Source organism: Ovis canadensis, chromosome 16, assembly GCF_042477335.2.
Source record: "Ovis canadensis isolate MfBH-ARS-UI-01 breed Bighorn chromosome 16, ARS-UI_OviCan_v2, whole genome shotgun sequence".
Lineage (NCBI taxonomy): Eukaryota > Metazoa > Chordata > Mammalia > Artiodactyla > Bovidae > Ovis > Ovis canadensis.
The window spans coordinates 70,615,989-70,633,138 of NC_091260.1; the positions used below are offsets into that span (position 1 = coordinate 70,615,989).

The following is a 17,150-nucleotide window of genomic DNA, read 5'->3' on the forward strand; positions in this document are numbered from 1 at the left end:
CCCAATAAAAAGGTAGTTATGACTAAATTTTTAAAAATTCTTTTAAGTATAGAAAAGAAGTGATAGTCACCATACATTCCGTGGAATTCTCCAGGCCAGAATACTGGAGTGGGTAGCCTTTCCCTTCTCCAGGGGATCTTCCCAACCCAGGGATCAAACCCAGATCTCCCGCATTGCAGGCAGATTGTTTATCCAGTTGAGCCACAGGGAAGCCTGAGAATACTGGAGTGGGTAGCCTATCCCTTCTCCAGCGGATCTTCCTGACCCAGGAATTGAACCAGTGTCTCCTGCATTGCAGGTGGATTCTTTACCAACTGAGCTCTCAGGGAAGCCCCATATAAGTAAGAACCATATCATAAACTCAAAGTGACATCCTTCCAAAAATGTCTATTTGGGGGCTTAGCCTAACACCCACATACGGCTTCTTTCTTCCCAAATTTCCCTCCATGTTCCCCAGCAACTCTGCCTGAAGAGGGAAAATTCAACAACCGCAGGGGGAAGTTTTGGCTCAGAATTTAACCTCCAACCCTGAGAGCCTGGAAATATTCTTCAAATTATTTATAATTCACTCTCAGACCATGAGCTAGTTTCTAAGGCCTTAAGGAATTGTCTAAAGCTCAGACCACTTATTTCCTACAGAAAACCCTCTTTCTTCTGGTTGCCTTTATATCATACTACACAGTCTTCCGTCCACCCAAGGTACAGCCCATAGAGTCAATATGAGGGTGAGAAAGGGGCGAGAAGTTGGAGGGAAACCAGGCTGGGTTCTTATATCCCTCGTTAAATTTTTGGGGAGGTGCAATGTGCCACGCTTTGCATATGCTCCTTAAAACCAGTGGTGTGCCTATCGGCCCCCTCCCTTGGCAAAATGTCCTAGGTATGCTTGAGGCCTCTTGGCTGACCAGACCTTGGGCTCTACCAGGCCCCAAAGTGAAAGCAGAACCTAGGATCTCCCCCAGAAACCAGAAAGCATCTCTATTTTTTAAATGCTTCCCAGGTGACTCTAGGGATCTTCCCAGGTGGCACAGTGGTAAAGAAGCTGCCTGCCAATGATAGAGATGCAGGAAGACCCAAGTTCAATTCCTGGGTTGGGAAAATTCCATGTAGAAGGAAATGGCAACCCACTCCAGTATTCTTGCCTGGAAAATCCAGTGAATAGAGGAGCCTGGCAGGCTACAGTCCTTGAGGTTTCAAAGAGTTGGGCACAACTGAGCACACACACAGACAGAGGTGATTTTAAGGTGAAGCTAAGACATGGGTTCTGAGCCCCCTGCTTCCTGTATTTATTCTTCTATGATCATCTCCTCTTAAGCATGGAAGGGATATAGTAATGGCCTAGAGGTAGAATACAGAGAAAGTGATGGGATCATTTCCAAGGTTAGGTTACAAAAGCATGTGGCTTCTATCCTGTCACTCTCTCTTGCTTTCTGGGTTCGCCCGCTTTGATAAGTCCATGCGGCACACAGCGGCACAGTGGTAAAGAATACACCTGTCAGTACATGAGTTTAATCCCTGGGTTGGGAAGATCCCCTGGAGAAGGAAATGGCAACCCACTCCAGTGTTCTTGCCTGGAGAATTCCATGAACAGAGGAGCTGGGTGGGCTGCAGTCCATGGGGTTGCAGAGAGTTGGATATGACTGACACACACAGCATAGCAGCCACGTGGCATGCAGCAGAGGCTGGCCTCCAGCCAATAGACAGTGAGGAAAGGACACCCTCAGTCCAACAACCCACAGAGCTGACTACAGCCAACAACCACCTCCTTCTTCAGCTGAGCCCTTAGATGACTCCAGCCCCAGCTGACACTCTGCAGCCTTGGGAGAGTCCCTGAAGCTTTGAGAACCCAGCTAATCTGTGCCTGGATGCCTGACCCAGACACTGAAAGAATACATGTATTATTTTCTTTTTTTTTTTTTTAAATTTTTTATTTATTTATTTTTTTTAATTTTAAAATCTTTAACTCTTACATGCGTTCCCAAACATGACCCCCCCTCCCACCTCCCTCCCCACAACATCTCTCTGGGTCATCCCCATGCACCAGCCCCAAGCATGCTGCACCCTACGTCAGACATGGACTGGCGATTCAATTCTTACGTGATAGTATACATGTTAGAATTCCCATTCTCCCAAATCATCCCACCCTCTCCCTCTCCCTCTGAGTCCAAAAGTCCGTTATACACATCTGTGTCTTTTTTCCTGACTTGCATACAGGGTCGTCATTGCCATCTTCCTAAATTCCATATATATGTGTTAGTATACTGTATTGGTGTTTTTCTTTCTGGCTTACTTCACTCTGTATAATCGGCTCCAGTTTCATCCATCTCATCAGAACTGATTCAAATGAATTCTTTTTAACGGCTGAGTAATACTCCATTGTGTATATGTACCATACCTTTGTTATCCATTCATCTGCTGATGGACATCTAGGTTGTTCAACCTAGATGTCCATGTATTATTTTCTTTTGCCATGTTTATTGAGGCACACTTGATAAGTAAAAACTGTATTATGTGTATTGAACATGGTGTTATCTTATACATTCACACTGTGAAATGATTACCACAATTGAGCTAATTAACACATCCATCTCCATGTGTGCAGTGAGAACACTGAAGAGGAAGTCAATGTGTACACTGTTTTAAGTCATTCATTTGGGGATCATTTGTCACATGGCAACAGGTAACATACACACGGTCACTCTAGTGATAAATGTTATGGAAAATAAAGCACAATATAGCATTAGAAAGTGATGGGGATGGAGGAGAAGGAAGAAGTTGAAATTTTGAGTAGTGTTACCAAGGAAAGCCTCTTTGAGAAGGTTCCATTGACGAGGTGAGCAAGGGAGTCATGCAGATGCCTGCAGAGAGACCCTCCAGGCAGGGGGAGGTCACAGACATGCAGTGCAGCTTGTTGTTCAGTCACTAAGGCAGGTCTGACTCTTTGTGAGCCCATAGGCTGCAGCAAGGCAGGCACCTATGTCTGTGGGATTTTCCAAGTAAGAATACTGGAGCAAGTTGATTTCCTACTCCAAGGGATGTCCCCAATCCAGGGATCGAAACTGCATTGCTTGAATCTCCTGCATTGGCAGGCAGATTCTTTACCACTAGCGCCACCTAGGAAGGCCACATGCCATAATATAATCGTATACAATGTTTTAGCATTAGAAACATGTTTCTAAACTTTCAAGTTCAGTTCAGTTCAGTTCAGTCACTCAGTCGTGTCAGACTCTTTGCCACCCCATGAATCGCAGCACGCCAGGCCTCCCTGTCCATCACCAGCTCCCAGAGTTTACCCAAACTCATGTGCATCGAGTCGGTGATGCCATCCAGCCATCTCATCCTCGGTCGTCCCCTTCTCCTCCTGCCCCTAATCCCTCCCAGCATCAGGGTGTTTTCCAATGAGTCAACTCTTCACATGAGGTGGCCAAAGTATTTGAGTTTCAGCTTCAGCATCAGTCCTTCCAAGGAACACCCAGGACTGATCTCCTTTAGGATGGACTGGTTGGATCTCCTTGCAGTCCAAGGGACTCTCAAGAGTCTTCTCCAATACCACAGTTCAGAAGCATCAATTCTTTAGTGCTCAGCTTTCTTCACAGTCCAACTCTCACATATGGCCCCAAACTGGCTCATTCTACCTCATTTCATATAAGTGATGAGCATTAGTCACTGATAAAATTAAAGTCATAAATATAGAAACCATTTCTCATTGAAACGGCATCTGGAAATTTCTGACCCCATGTTGCTATGTGCACAGATACAGGCACATATATGTAGACTCATGTGTCAGTAAATATGTACTTATAACCTGTAAATGTTTTGTTGATTCACTGATAGACACATTATATATTACACACTGAAACCAGTCTTTAATTCTAGGGCACACCTCGTCTCAGTAGCATTTACCAACTTCTCTTACCTAATAATCACAGCTTGGTGGCTTGTCGTTGTGTCTGCAGAGGACGAGCAAGTGTAGAAATGCAGCCATTCTCTGCATAACTGAAAGCAAATTCTCCATCTGTCCCATCTGTGCACCCCGTCAGGGTGGAACAAATTTGGTCTTGCAGACCTTGTCTTAAGAAAGAGACATTCGCATGATTGTTGGTGTGTGAGAATTGGTTGGCCACTGTGGGCATGCTGGAGTGAGGGGTCCCATTGTTGGTGCCTTGAAAGATAATCAGAATGGGTAGGAGATCTATTCTTCTGGGAAAACTAGAGAATTACAGGTTGTAGTGTCAGGAAGGGAACAGTCCCTTCATGTGGGCATTTTCCCTGCAGCTGGCATTTAAAGGATTGTTTGCTCTGACCCTGGAGACACTTTTAATTTTCTCAACATGGAAAAGTCAGGATTTCATCTTCACCACAATGATGGTGAAAGCAGCTCTAAGTAAAAGTGGATTGAAAGTAATTGTCCTCCCCAAATGGTACTATTGTATGTTGTTTGCAAAGAGCTGTTTTAAAGAGAAAGAAGAGGAGGAGGGAGGGTGGGGTGGGAGGAGGAATAGTGAGAGGGATTTGGAAACTGAGAACAGAGAACAGAACGCTGAGTGAGGCTGTGAGGGGATGAGGAGAGGGCATGTTTGGAGAGTTACAGGCCTGTCATCAATTTCCAGCTCCCTCCATAGATCTGAGAAGTGCTGATGCGGAGTTCAGCTGTGTGCAGTGCAAGACTTAAGCCCTAGAGTCATCTCTGCTTCTGGATGCCTCTGACAATCTACCCCCAATTCCAATAGATTTCCCTTTGGTTCTCCGAGAGTCTGCTCACCACTGAATCCGCTCATTCTACATTTTTCAAGCTCCCATTTGTTCCTCAGTCTTTTTCTCCCACTGTGGCTCCAGGATCTCCTGCAGCCCTGGAGTGGAGAGCTCTGGCTCCTACCTGCCTTCCTGTGGACCTGCCTCTCTCCTACCCGAAGGGATGAAGATGGAGCTGTCGGTCAAGGGTTCCACCTCACCCACAGAAGCTGGACAAATGATGCCTGCTCACCTATTAAGAGAACTTTTGGGGACTGGAATGGATGCTCAGGGCCAAAAATGTTTTCTTTCCTTATGAAATTTTAAGTTTTTAGGACCATTTAAGTTTAAAATGGTAACCCTTCTGTTCATCATTCAATGAACAAAAGCGAAATCAGAGCCAAGACTTAGAAGCAGAGTCAGTCCTTTGAGACTGTTGCCCTGCTTGCATGCTCAGTCACTAAGTTGTATCCGACTCTTTTTGACCCCATGAACTGTAGACTGCAAGGCTCCTCTGACCATGGGGTTTCCCAGGCAAGAATATGGGCGTGGGCTGCCATGCCCTCCTCCAGGGGATATTTCCAACCCAGGGATTGAACCCATATCTCCTGCATTGCAGGCGGATTCTTTACCACTGAGCCACCTGGGAAGCCCCAAGACCATTCACAAAACGCCTGAATGCAGCTAGCCAAAAGCAAGACAACACCAGAACTTATCAGGAGCACCAGACAATAGATCCCATTTTAGCTTAAAGCTACATTAAGGTAGGTTCTATCTCTCGTAGCAGAAAAATGTCTTGGGTAATATAATATTTTCTTTAAAATCCTGTGAAGTCTGACAGTGAGAGGAATAAAAAGTCTGCTGATTTGATTCCACTGAAACGTAAACCAGGAGTCTTGGCTACATTTTCACATGAACAGAAATCTGCACGACTTTTTTGGCTTCTCTCATTTTCTCCACTTGCTCTGAGGCACTTGTGTTAAACGATTTCTGCCAGGATTTGTTCCTCCCCTCCAGGAGACCTGAGGGGTAATCCTGTATTTTCACTCATTCTCAGCACCTCTTCGTCTTCATCATCCACCCTAACTCGAGTCAGGAGAGCAGTCATCCCCTCCTCCCAAACTCTAGCCTTGGAAGATAGCGATGGGGCTTCCAGGAACACAAAAACAGTAAGGTGGACAATAAGGAGGCTTTTTCATCAAAGTGGGGTCACATCCACCATTCTCCTAGGTTCTTGGGCAGATATTTTAAAAACAAAGTCCATGTTGATGAAGCTTGCCTGGTACTTAACAAATTTCTGCCTTAATTTTTTTTTTTCTATACTCTCTGGCATGAGAAAAGACACGAACATTTTGTCTCAAATAAAAATGGGCTCTTAAAGATAAAAGGATGACTGCGAGCATATGCTCCAAATGGAAAAGATTAATACTGGAAATCCTTAATTATTAGGGATTTTTATCAATCCTTTCATGGCTTCTCCTTCTGGCTCTCCCCTCTTGGGCTTTTAACTCCTTATTGACACTGATTCCAGGGAGCAGATAAAATATGATCTAATTTACAGTGCATACTCTGTCACCAGGCGGTGCCTTTGAGAAATTTTAGAAGTGGTTGCTGTTCACGCTTTTTCCTGTATGTAAAGAAAGTGTGGGGATTACAGTTAACTTAGATCTCTATGTGTGGAGTGTATATACGGCCATATAGAGAAGAAAATGCTCCCAACACACACTGACATACACACACACATGAAAATGCCTAGATGCCTGCGTCCCCCAGGGACTTCCTTAGAGGGAACAAGCAGCCTCCCATTTTAGATGTAGCAGAGAGCGGAGAGTAGGGTGGCAGAGTCCCTTTCTACCAGGTTAGTCCTTCCCACCAACTGGACTCTGATGGGGTTGAGAGTTTCCTTTCTGATTCCCACCCTGTGTTCCAATTCAGGATCACTCATCTCCCCCTTGCCCCTTCCCATCCCATCCCATCCCATCCCATCCCATCTCTTCCCATCCCATCCCTTCCCATCCCATCCAGGTGCTACAGAGACCCGTTCCTGTTCAATGTGGCAACATTCTCCTCCACTGATGTCAATTAAAGAAAACAGTGACATCTGGCTTCCTTCCTTTCTCTCCACACATAGCTTTGAGAGCTGAGCATGCTATGCAGCATATTTGAGCCCAATTCCTTAATTCATAAGTTGATGATAGTAATGACAGTGTTAACAGGAGTCTTGGGTTTCCCTGATGGCTCAGCGGGTAAAGATCTGCATGCCAGTGCAGAAGACACAGGTTTTAAATAATTAAGCAAAGTCTAGCTGAACACGCAATATCAACTTGTGTTTGCAGAAAGTGAATCCAACCTGGCTCCTTGCACAAAGGGAGCTGGAAACAGTGGATGATGACAGGGTGGACGTGAGCCACAGCCTCTAGAAGGGAGACCCTGACAACATGCCACATGGCAGAGGGTAAGTGAGTTCCTGTGGCCAGCAATCCAGTGGTATCAGCAGGATGGTCAAGGTTAAAAGGGCCACAGTACCAGCTCTTGCCCTTCTGTTGACAGCCCTCCAGCCATGTCCTGGAAAAGGCTGTGCTCACCCTTCGGCTTGGTTTTAAAACCAGAGGCTGGAAGATGTGGGGAATAGGGCTTATTCCACGTGGTCCTCCATGCTCCAGGGCTCCGATGATCAAGTGCTGTGCATCCCCACTGAGTCAGGACAAAGATGTTAATACTTTGTTCATATAACTATCAGGAAGCTGGGCCCCCACACCCAGGACACAAATATGCCTTGGATCTGCAGATGGCTGAGCAAAACGCTTTCGTTGGTCAGAATAACACAGGATTTGCTTTCCTCCTTTAGTCAGAGTGGTTGCTGTTGCTCTTTCAAAAGACAAAAGATGGGGCTTCCCTCTTGGCTCAGAGGTCAAGAATCCGCCTGCCAATGCAGGAGACACGGGTTCCATCCCTGATCTGGGAAGATCCCTTATGCCGCGGAGGAACTAAGTTCGTGGGCCACAGCTACTGAGCTTGTGTTTGAGAGCCGGAAAGCTGCAACTACCCAGCCCAGGTGCTGCAGCCAGTGAAGCCCGTGCTCCTCAACAAGAGAAGCCACCACCAGGAGAAGCCCGCCCGCCGCAACTAGAGCGTGGCCCCTGCTAGCCGCAACTAGAGAAAAGCTCGCACAGCAGGGAAGACCCAGCACAGCCCACAATAAATACATGAAATAAATAAAATTATATTTATAAAAGACAACTGAAACCTGGACAAAGCCAACATGCCATCTTGGTAAGAAAGACCCCTGCACATGTGGCCTATGAGGCTACCATCCTTGGGAATCAGTGCCCATGCCTCAGCCGGAACGACAGCCAAGGCATTCCTGCTCTCATACTGGAGAGTGGCTGGGTCTCACGGTCACTGTGCCACATCAGGACCTAAGACACCAGAGATTATCTTGGCAAGGCCAGTTAATAAGCCACAAAAACATGTTAAATAAAGAATACACAGTGAGCAGACACAGGCCACTCCAGAATCTACAATATATCCCATGGGTAGAATTCACCACCACCTACCTAGCACGTATTATCTTGAAACACATTCCAATGAGCTCTGCTATTGGAAAGAATTTTGTCAGAAAGTGTAGTGCAGAGAGCCTGGAAATGAGAATCAGCAGATAAAGACTGTGGTCCCACTGCGACTGCTAACAGGCTGTTTTACCTTGGCCAAGACACTCAACCTTGTTGGATCTTATCGTCTCTAACTATACAAACAGGATCCTAGACTAGACAATGCTTAAGGCTCTGTCGGTGGTAACACCTGTATGGGTCATTCAGGCACAGATTCCAGTCATTTTCCAAGTGGAGTCCAATGTCAAGAATTGTACTATCCTTAAGTATTTAGCTGGTTAAGGAACACTTGGATTATTGATAGCAGCATGGAAATAAGAAGCCAATAAACTAGGTTAAGGGAATTTGATATGCTGATGGGCCAATATGAGAAGATGAGGGAGGCTGGAATAAAGTTTCCAAAGACAGGCTCCAAAGAATTTGAATAAACTCACCAGAAAGCAAAATAAACCCAGCTTCCCAAAGAGCGAAATGTTGTCACTAAAACTGGGCTCTATCCACGTCATCTGTAAGGCTTCATCATAATCCCTCACTGGTACCCTGTGTATTTACTTGCTCAGCTATGTCTGACTCTCTGTGACTCCATGGACTCTAGCCCACCAGGCTCTTCTGTCCATGGGGTTCTTCAGGCAAGAATGGATTGAGTTGTCATGCCTTCTTCCAGGGAATCTTCCCACGCCAGGCTTGAATACAGGTCTCCTGCATTGCCCGTGGATTCTTTACCATCTGAGTCACCAGGGAAGCCTCCCCATTGGTACCCTGGCCACATTGAATTTTTCTGATAAGAGATAACAAGAAGAAAATGAAGCAGGTTGGATGGTCAGAGGACATCTCTTGATATTGGTCAACAAAAATGAAAAGTTTTAGAAATAATGCATACAATGAAATGTCTGGTTTGATTTTGATCAAAATTTGCTATTCTTAATAAACTTTGGCAACTCTCGGCTGTCAAGCAGAAGAATATGCTCTATGTTAACTGAGCACAAGGAGTGAAATTTCATGATTAATAAATTGACTGAAAATAGGAATTTATGTGTGGTGGTGTTATTTCCTCAAGTAATTTGAGTAGAGTTTGGTTTTCTAGAAGAATTTTCTTTCTGTTTATTATTTCAAAATATAAATCGTCAACTGTTCCACAATCCCTGTTAAGATACAGTCTCCTAATATTCCTAGTTGTCTATAATTGGATGTTGATCAACATGTTCTGATTTTATTTCTTATTCCCCAAGAAGGAATGAATTTTAGTGATAAAAAGTATCAACTTAAGAGTCAGGCCTGAGTTTCGTTCTGATATTCACAAACTCTGGATCTTTTACAGGCTCAGTTTCCTTATCTGTGAAAAACTGACAGGGTTTCTCAGCCTGGTGTTGTAGGCATTTGGGTATGATAATTCAAGCAGCAGCCCTGGACGCTACCTGCCAGATATCCATGACACATTTGGCTTTGTGACAATCAAAAATATTTACAGACATTCCCCAGTGTCCCCTTTGGGCAACATCATCCCAGGCGGAGGATCTCTGAATTGGGATTGTTGTTCAGTCGCTAAACCGTGTCTGACTCTTTGAGACCACATGCACTGCAGCACACCAGGCCTCCCTGTCCTTCACCATCTCCCACAGTCTGCTCAAACTGATTGAACCATCTCATCCTCTGTCACCCCCATCTCCTCCTGCCCTCAATCTTTCCCAGCATCAGGGTCTTTTCTAAATGAGTCGGCTCTTCGCAACAGGTGGCCAAAGTATTGGAGCTTCAGCTTCAGTATCAGTCCTTCCAGTGAATATATTCAGGGCTGATTTCCTTTGCGATTAACTGATTTGATCTCCTTGCTGTCCAAGGGACTCTCAACAGTCTTCTCCAGCACCACAATACTCATGTTTTTGTTTTTTGTTTTTTTCATGTTGCTGGGAAAATGAAATGAAAGAAGGATAAGAAGCTCATGGTATAGTCTGGGCCCAATAACTGCCTGTTCTCTCTTTCTCTTAACTCTAGTCTTGGTGGAAATACTAGGGACCTTCGAAGGCTCCGCCCATCACCAACTTGAGTCAGGTGCCATCTACTCAGCACTGGGGTATAGTCAGTTGGCTTCTTTGATCTCTGTTCAGCCCCTGATCAAGATGGCTGGCTTTGAAAACCCAGCTGACATGGGTTTAGTGTCATTCAAATGACATAGATGGGGAAGAGGAGGGAAAAGATCCAAGGTATGCTTTTTAAATCCCCATATATTATAAGTAGACATTATATATGGAATATTTATTGAGCCATGTTGGTGGAAATTTTTCCAGACTAAATTGTGCATTAATCACATTCTAGTTCATAGCTTATTATAAAATAATATTTTCTTACATTACATTTCTGGTGATTTACTGTATCCCATATGGATAGTAAAGATAGGTCTATAAAACAATCCCCTAGAAATTTAAAAGTGAAAAAATGGTAAAGCCTAAAAAATGGTTCTATTTTGGATTTAACCAAAGAGGCAGAGGTGAACAACTTAAATTGGGTTATGGAATCAGTAATTTGTCTCTTTTAAAAAGAAAGAGAAGTGGGAGGGCGCGTTTAGGATGGGGAGGGGACACATGTATTACTGTGGCTGATTCATATTGATGTATGGCAAAAACCGTCACAATATTGTCAAGTAATTATTCTCCAATTAAAGTATGTTAATTAATTAAAAAAAGAAAATGGGAAAAATAAAAAAAGAAAGAAAAGAAAAAGTAAACAAAAACTAACATCTTGTCAAGATAGCTTGCTCCCTTATGAATTCACAGTTAGAAGCTGCTAACAATAACGTCATGCAAATGTACGTGTGCGTGCTCAGTCACCTTAGTCATGTCTGACTCTTTGTGACTCTATGGACTGTAGCCGGCCAGATTCTTCAGTCCATGGGATTCTCCAGGCAAGAATGCTGGAGTGGGTTGCCATGCTCTTCTCCAGGGGATCTTCCCAATCTGGGGATTGAACCCGTGACTCCCGCAGCTCCTGCATTGCTGGTGGATTCTTTACCCACTGAGCCACCTAGAAAGCCCTGCAAATGTATACATTAGAAAATGCCCACCAAAGTGTCTCTCTGCAAAGAAGTTAATGTTCATATAAGGGTATTGCCTATCTTGCATAAGCACAGTACTTTATAATAAATGTCATCAGAGAATTCTACACTTCTCAGATCCCTTGAAGTTAACTGCCATAGGGTTTAAGCTGCAAAACCACTGGCTTCCTCCTAAAAACCCTTCTTTCATCCAGTGAATACCAAAAAGAAAACCTTTTCTGACCCAAATACTGGCTGAAGAGTTTAGTGTAGAATAGCCCTTTATTTTTGCTATCAATGATGATGTGTTATTTATGGTAATTTCTCATAAGATGAATTGTCTGAGTGTTTGACACATCTTAAATGTTAAATATATATATATATATATACACACACACACACACACACACTTCCCTCTATTTTTCCATTGTCTAATATTTGAAAGATTGAAATTCTCTATGGTTCTCTTGGAGTGTTGCAGAATTTTAATGTGAAAAAAGAAATGGAATAAGACTGGAATATGAAGCCATGAACTTGGAAAGAAATCCAAACTGCCATATTGATGAATACTATATTCTCTTGAGTCAGGGTGCCAGCTTGGAACAATTGTTTAACTTGTCTGTTTCTATTTCCTCAATTTATGGCTGTTGGGTCCTTGAAACAGAAATATTTTGAACACATGTATCAAATCATTATACACATATATACCCATATATCAGAGACTGTACTTGAAACTCACCCTTTGTAAGTCATCTTTGTTCACATATCTGTTAGTAGTTAAAAAGATTCAGGACTTTGTTGGAGGAACAAGGAAATTATCTATTTCTGCATAATAAATATGTTTTCTTATTACAATCCAATTGTGTTGATTTCTCACTTTGCCTACAACCAGAAGAAAACATTCATTACTTTTATTAAGTTACCCCCTTACTAATAAATTTCAGTAGTTCCTCTTTCTCGAACAATGGTTTTCAAATGGTGTTCCAGAGGGTACCAGTATTCCACAGGCATGTACCAGGTGTAACAGAGAGAACAGACCTCTTTAGGGGACTCTTTTCTGCCCTTACTCTTAAGAGCACAGTTTCCATTCTATCTGAATAACATGGAATATATATATATATATTCTGACTTTCATTTAATACAGAGACCCCACTACTGGAACCAAATGGTACCATAACTTCCCAGAGATTTATAGAATGGGGACTGCCTGGGTGTTCCAGTGGTTAAAAATCCATTTTCCAATGCAGGGGGGGTGAGTTTGACTCTTGGTTGGGGAAGTAAGATCCCACATGCCACAGGGCAACTAAGACTGCATATAGCAACTGGGGAGAAAAGGCTGCACGCAGCAACTAAAGCAGCCTGTGCTCTGCAAGGAAGACACTGTGTCAGCAAAAGAAAAAACCACCAAAAGTAAAGAAGAAAAAACAAAGACTTGTGGAATGGTAGCCTGGAGAAGAGAATCTGAATTCATTTCACTAACATCTTCTTCTGCAACCTGGGCCCATATTAAGACTGCTTGAGGGCTTCCCTAGAAGCAAGGTAATGCCCAAAATTCTCCAAGCTAGGCTTCAACAGTATGTGAACCAAGAACTTCCAGATGTTCAAGCTGGGTTTAGAAAAGGCAGAGGGACCAGAGATCAAATTGCCAACAACCATTGGATCATGAAAAAGCAAGAGAATTCCAGAACATCTACTTCTGCTTCACTGACTATGCTAAAGCCTTTGACTGTGTGGACCGCAACAAACTGTGGAAAGTCTTAAAGAGATATGAATACCAGACCACCTTACCTGCCTCCTGAGAAATCTGTATGCAGGTCAACAAACAACAGTTAGAACCAACATGGAACAATGGACTGGTTCCAGAATAGGAAAGGAGTATGTCAAGGTTATATATTGTCACCCCACTTATTTAATTTATATGCAGAGTAGTACATCATGTGAAATGCCTGACTGGCTGAAGCACAAGCTGGAATCAAGATTGCAGGGAGAAATAGCAATAACCTCAGATGTGAAGATGACACCACCCTTAAGGCAGAAAGCAAAGAGCCTCTTGATGAGGGTGAAAGAGGAGAGTGAAAAAGCTGGCTTATAACTAAACATTCAAAAAATGAAGATCAAGTCATCTAGTCCCATAACTTCACAGCAAACAGGTGGGGAAACAATGGAAACAATGACAGTCTTTATTTTCTTGAGCTCTAAATCACAGTGGATGGTGACTGCAGTCATGAAATTAAAAAGTTTGCTCCTTGGAAGAAAAGCTATGACCAACCCAGATAGCATATTAAAAAGCAGAGACATTACTTTGCCAACAAAGGTCCGTCTAGTCAAAGCTTTGGCTTTCTCAATAGTCATGTATGGATGTGAGAGTTGGACCATAGGGAAAGCTGAATGCCAAAGAATTGATGCTTTTGAACTGTGGTGTTGGAGGAGACTCTTGAGAGTCCCTTGGATTGCAAGATCAAACCAGTCCATCCTAAAGGAAATCAGTCCTGAATATTCATTGGAAGGACTGATGCTGAAGCTGAAACTCCAATATTTTGGCCACCTGATGTGAAGAAGTGACTCAATGGAAAAGACTCTAATACTGGGAAAGACTGAAGGCAGGAGGAGAAGGGGACCACAGAGGATGAGATGGTTGGTGGCATCACCGACTGGATGGACATGAGTTTGAGCAAGCTCCAGGAGTTGGTAATGGACAGGGGAGCCTGGCTAGCTGTAGTCCATGGTGTCATGGACTGAGCGACTAAACTGAACTGAACTGAGGGCTTCCCTGGTAGCTCAGACAGTAAAGAATCTGCCTGCAATGCAGGAAACCCAGGTTCGACCCCTGGGTGGGGAAGATTCCCTGGAGAAGAAAATGGGAACCCACTCCAGTATTCTTGTCTAGCGAATTCCATGGACAGAGGAGTGTGGCAGGCTGCAGTCTATGGGGTCGCAAAGAGTTGGACACGACTGAGTGACTAAGCACTTTCACTTTAGGGAAGGAGGCGAGAAGAGGAAAAGGGAGGAAGAAAAGAGAAGAAGGGAGAGTTTAAACAACAGAATTTGTAAACGGTGAGGAGAACATAGGCTTCCTGTGTTCAGGTTCTGTAAGCAAATGGCGAGCGAAGCATGGCGGACCATTTCCCAGCTAAGGTTTGCAGAGCATCGGGACCACAGACATGCCAGGACACCAAAGGATGTTGTGGGAAAATGGTCCTTTGATGGCAGATCAATGGAGTGGACTACTGAGATTCCCAGAGCTGTTCAGGCAGAAGAAAGGACCCCTGAAGTGTTGGGGGCTTCGCTATAGAGATGAGGAGAGTGGACGGAAGTGAATTACAAAGGATGTACTTAGGTTGTTTAACATAACAGGGCAAGTAAAATGCCCCTGACAGGAGGCAGGCAGAGCACGTCTATCTACACTCTCCTGAACTTATATCTACGCTCTCAGGGGCCCGCTAACCCTAAGCAGGCTTTGAAGGAATGTGATCCCTGTGTGCCTATAAGGAAGGAACATTGAGCCGTGTAACTAATTTGAGTAGAGTTTCAACTACCGAAGTATAAACTTGGAACGGATTTGCCAAGTAACTGACTAATTGTGTTCTTGCTACTCAATCACAGGGAACATCTTATTGGATGCCTCACATGTCAGTCATTTCCAGTTGTGAAGGTGTTTCTAGTCCAGCCTCATGTTCAATTGAAAGCCCTAGCTCACCTGTTAGATCTGTGGCTCCGGTGATCAGCAGAGAGCAGGGGCGGTGGTCCCCGCCATCACTCTCTAGATGTAAACAGTGTGTATATCACTGTCCCATCAAAAAAAAGAAAGAAGAGAAAAAGGAAAGAAAAGCTAAAATGAATGAAAACAATAACAAATTCATGTGTGTTTTAGCATCTGTAGAGAACACAAATGCAGAAAATATATGTCCAGAGGCTCCAGCTATAGTTCATCAGTCAGGACTGATGGGGCATGCTCCTCCACTCACTTAGAGCTGCACAATCTCCTCTACACACACACACACACACACACACACACACACACACACACACACACGGGCATGTGCCTTGGGTTCTGTTTAACTCAAAATCCTTCATCCTGCACTTCCTCTGCATTTGATGGCATTACATAGGAATTTCTTGAAACTTCTTGAAGTTGCTGGGCAACTTCAAACAACTCTTGGAAACAACTTAATCAGTGATACATAAGTATAAAACAGAAATTTAGCATGCAGGTTAAGAACAGGAATTTTTGCCAGGGGTCCCCAACCTCCAGGATCTAATGCCTGCTAATCTATATTGGAGCAGAAATAACAGAAATACAGTGCATGAAAAATAAAATGCGCTTGAAGCATTCTGAAATATCCCCCCTCCCCATTCAATGGAAAACTTGTCTTCTAAGAAGTCAGTTCCTAGTCCCAAAAAGGTTGAGGACCACTATGGACCACATTGGAGAAGGAAATGGCAGCCCATTCCAGTGTTCTTGCCTGGAGAATCCCAGGGACGGGGGAGCCTGGTGAGCCACCATCTGTGGGGTCGCACAGAGTTGGACACGACTGAGGCGACTTAGCAGCAGCAGCAGCATGGACCACATAACCCGTATCTGTTGATTGGGGAAAAAGTCACTTAGTCCCTCAGTGCTTCAGTTTCCTTGCCTGCAATCCAAGGACAGTAATTGCTTCCAACTTGTAGGGCTGTTGTGAGGATTAGATGATTTAAAAGTGTTTAGAACAGTGGTTGGCATACTAAAGTGAAGCTATCACTATTATTAAATTTTATATATTTGATACTATAATCTGGGCTGGGTTTGAACCCAGGTCTTACTATATGTATGACATAATGGGCTAACCATAAGCTCCCTCAGGCTCCATGTTTGGCTGGTAAAAAGAGGGATGAACAGTCTTCTGTACTCCATGCGTCAGGGTGCACAGGTGTTGGCTGGGGTACACTTACATAATGCCATGGGACTCAAAGGGCTTCCCAGATGGGGCACTTGGTAAAGAATATGCTTGCCAATGGAGGAGACACAGAGATATGCATTTGATCCTTGGGTCAGGAAGAACACCTGGAGTAGGAAATGGCAACCCACTCCAGTATTCTTACCTGGGAAATTCCATAGACAGAGGAGAACAGCAGTTCACAGTCCATGGGGTGGCAAAGAGTCAGACACGACTGAGCACACACACTCCCCTGGGACTAAAAAGTGGCAAAATCTTTGTTCAAGGCAATGCTGCAGTGTGGTTTATAATTTAATCTGTGCATACTTTTAAACTCAGGAATTTTTTATTTTTTGTGATTTAGCTTACAAAAATATTTCATACAAGGAGGTAGAGAAAGATGGCGGAGGAATAGGATGGGAAGATCACGTTCTCCCTCACAAATTCCTCAAAAGAACATTTCAACGCTGAGCAAACTCCACAAAACAACTTCTGTAGGCTGGCAGAGGACATCAGGCAACCAGAAAAGCAGACCATTGTCTTCAAAAACAGGTCACTCCACTGCACTCCAGAGAGAAGAAACCCAGCTCCACCCACCAAAACTCCAACACAAGCCTCCCTAACCAGGAAACCTTGACAAGCCACTGATAGAACCCCACCCAAAGTGAGGAAGCTCCATAATAAAGAGAACTCCACAAATTATCAGAATATAAAAAGGCCACCCCAAACGCAGCAATATAACCAAGATGAAGAGACAGAGGAATACTCAGCAGGTAAAGGAACAGGAGAGTTGCCCACCAAACCAAACAAAAGAGGAAGAAGTAGGGAATCTACCGGAGAAGGAATTCCAAATATTGATAGTGAAAATGATCC

At 43.9% G+C, this 17,150-nt stretch overlaps 1 protein-coding gene across 1 annotated transcript in view; it reads right to left on the reverse strand.

The window, feature by feature from the left end:
* FBXL7 (F-box and leucine rich repeat protein 7) overlaps nt 1-17,150 on the reverse strand; it is a 456,249-nt gene that overhangs the window by 59,037 nt on the left and 380,062 nt on the right. The gene's annotated exons all lie outside the window — the stretch shown is intronic.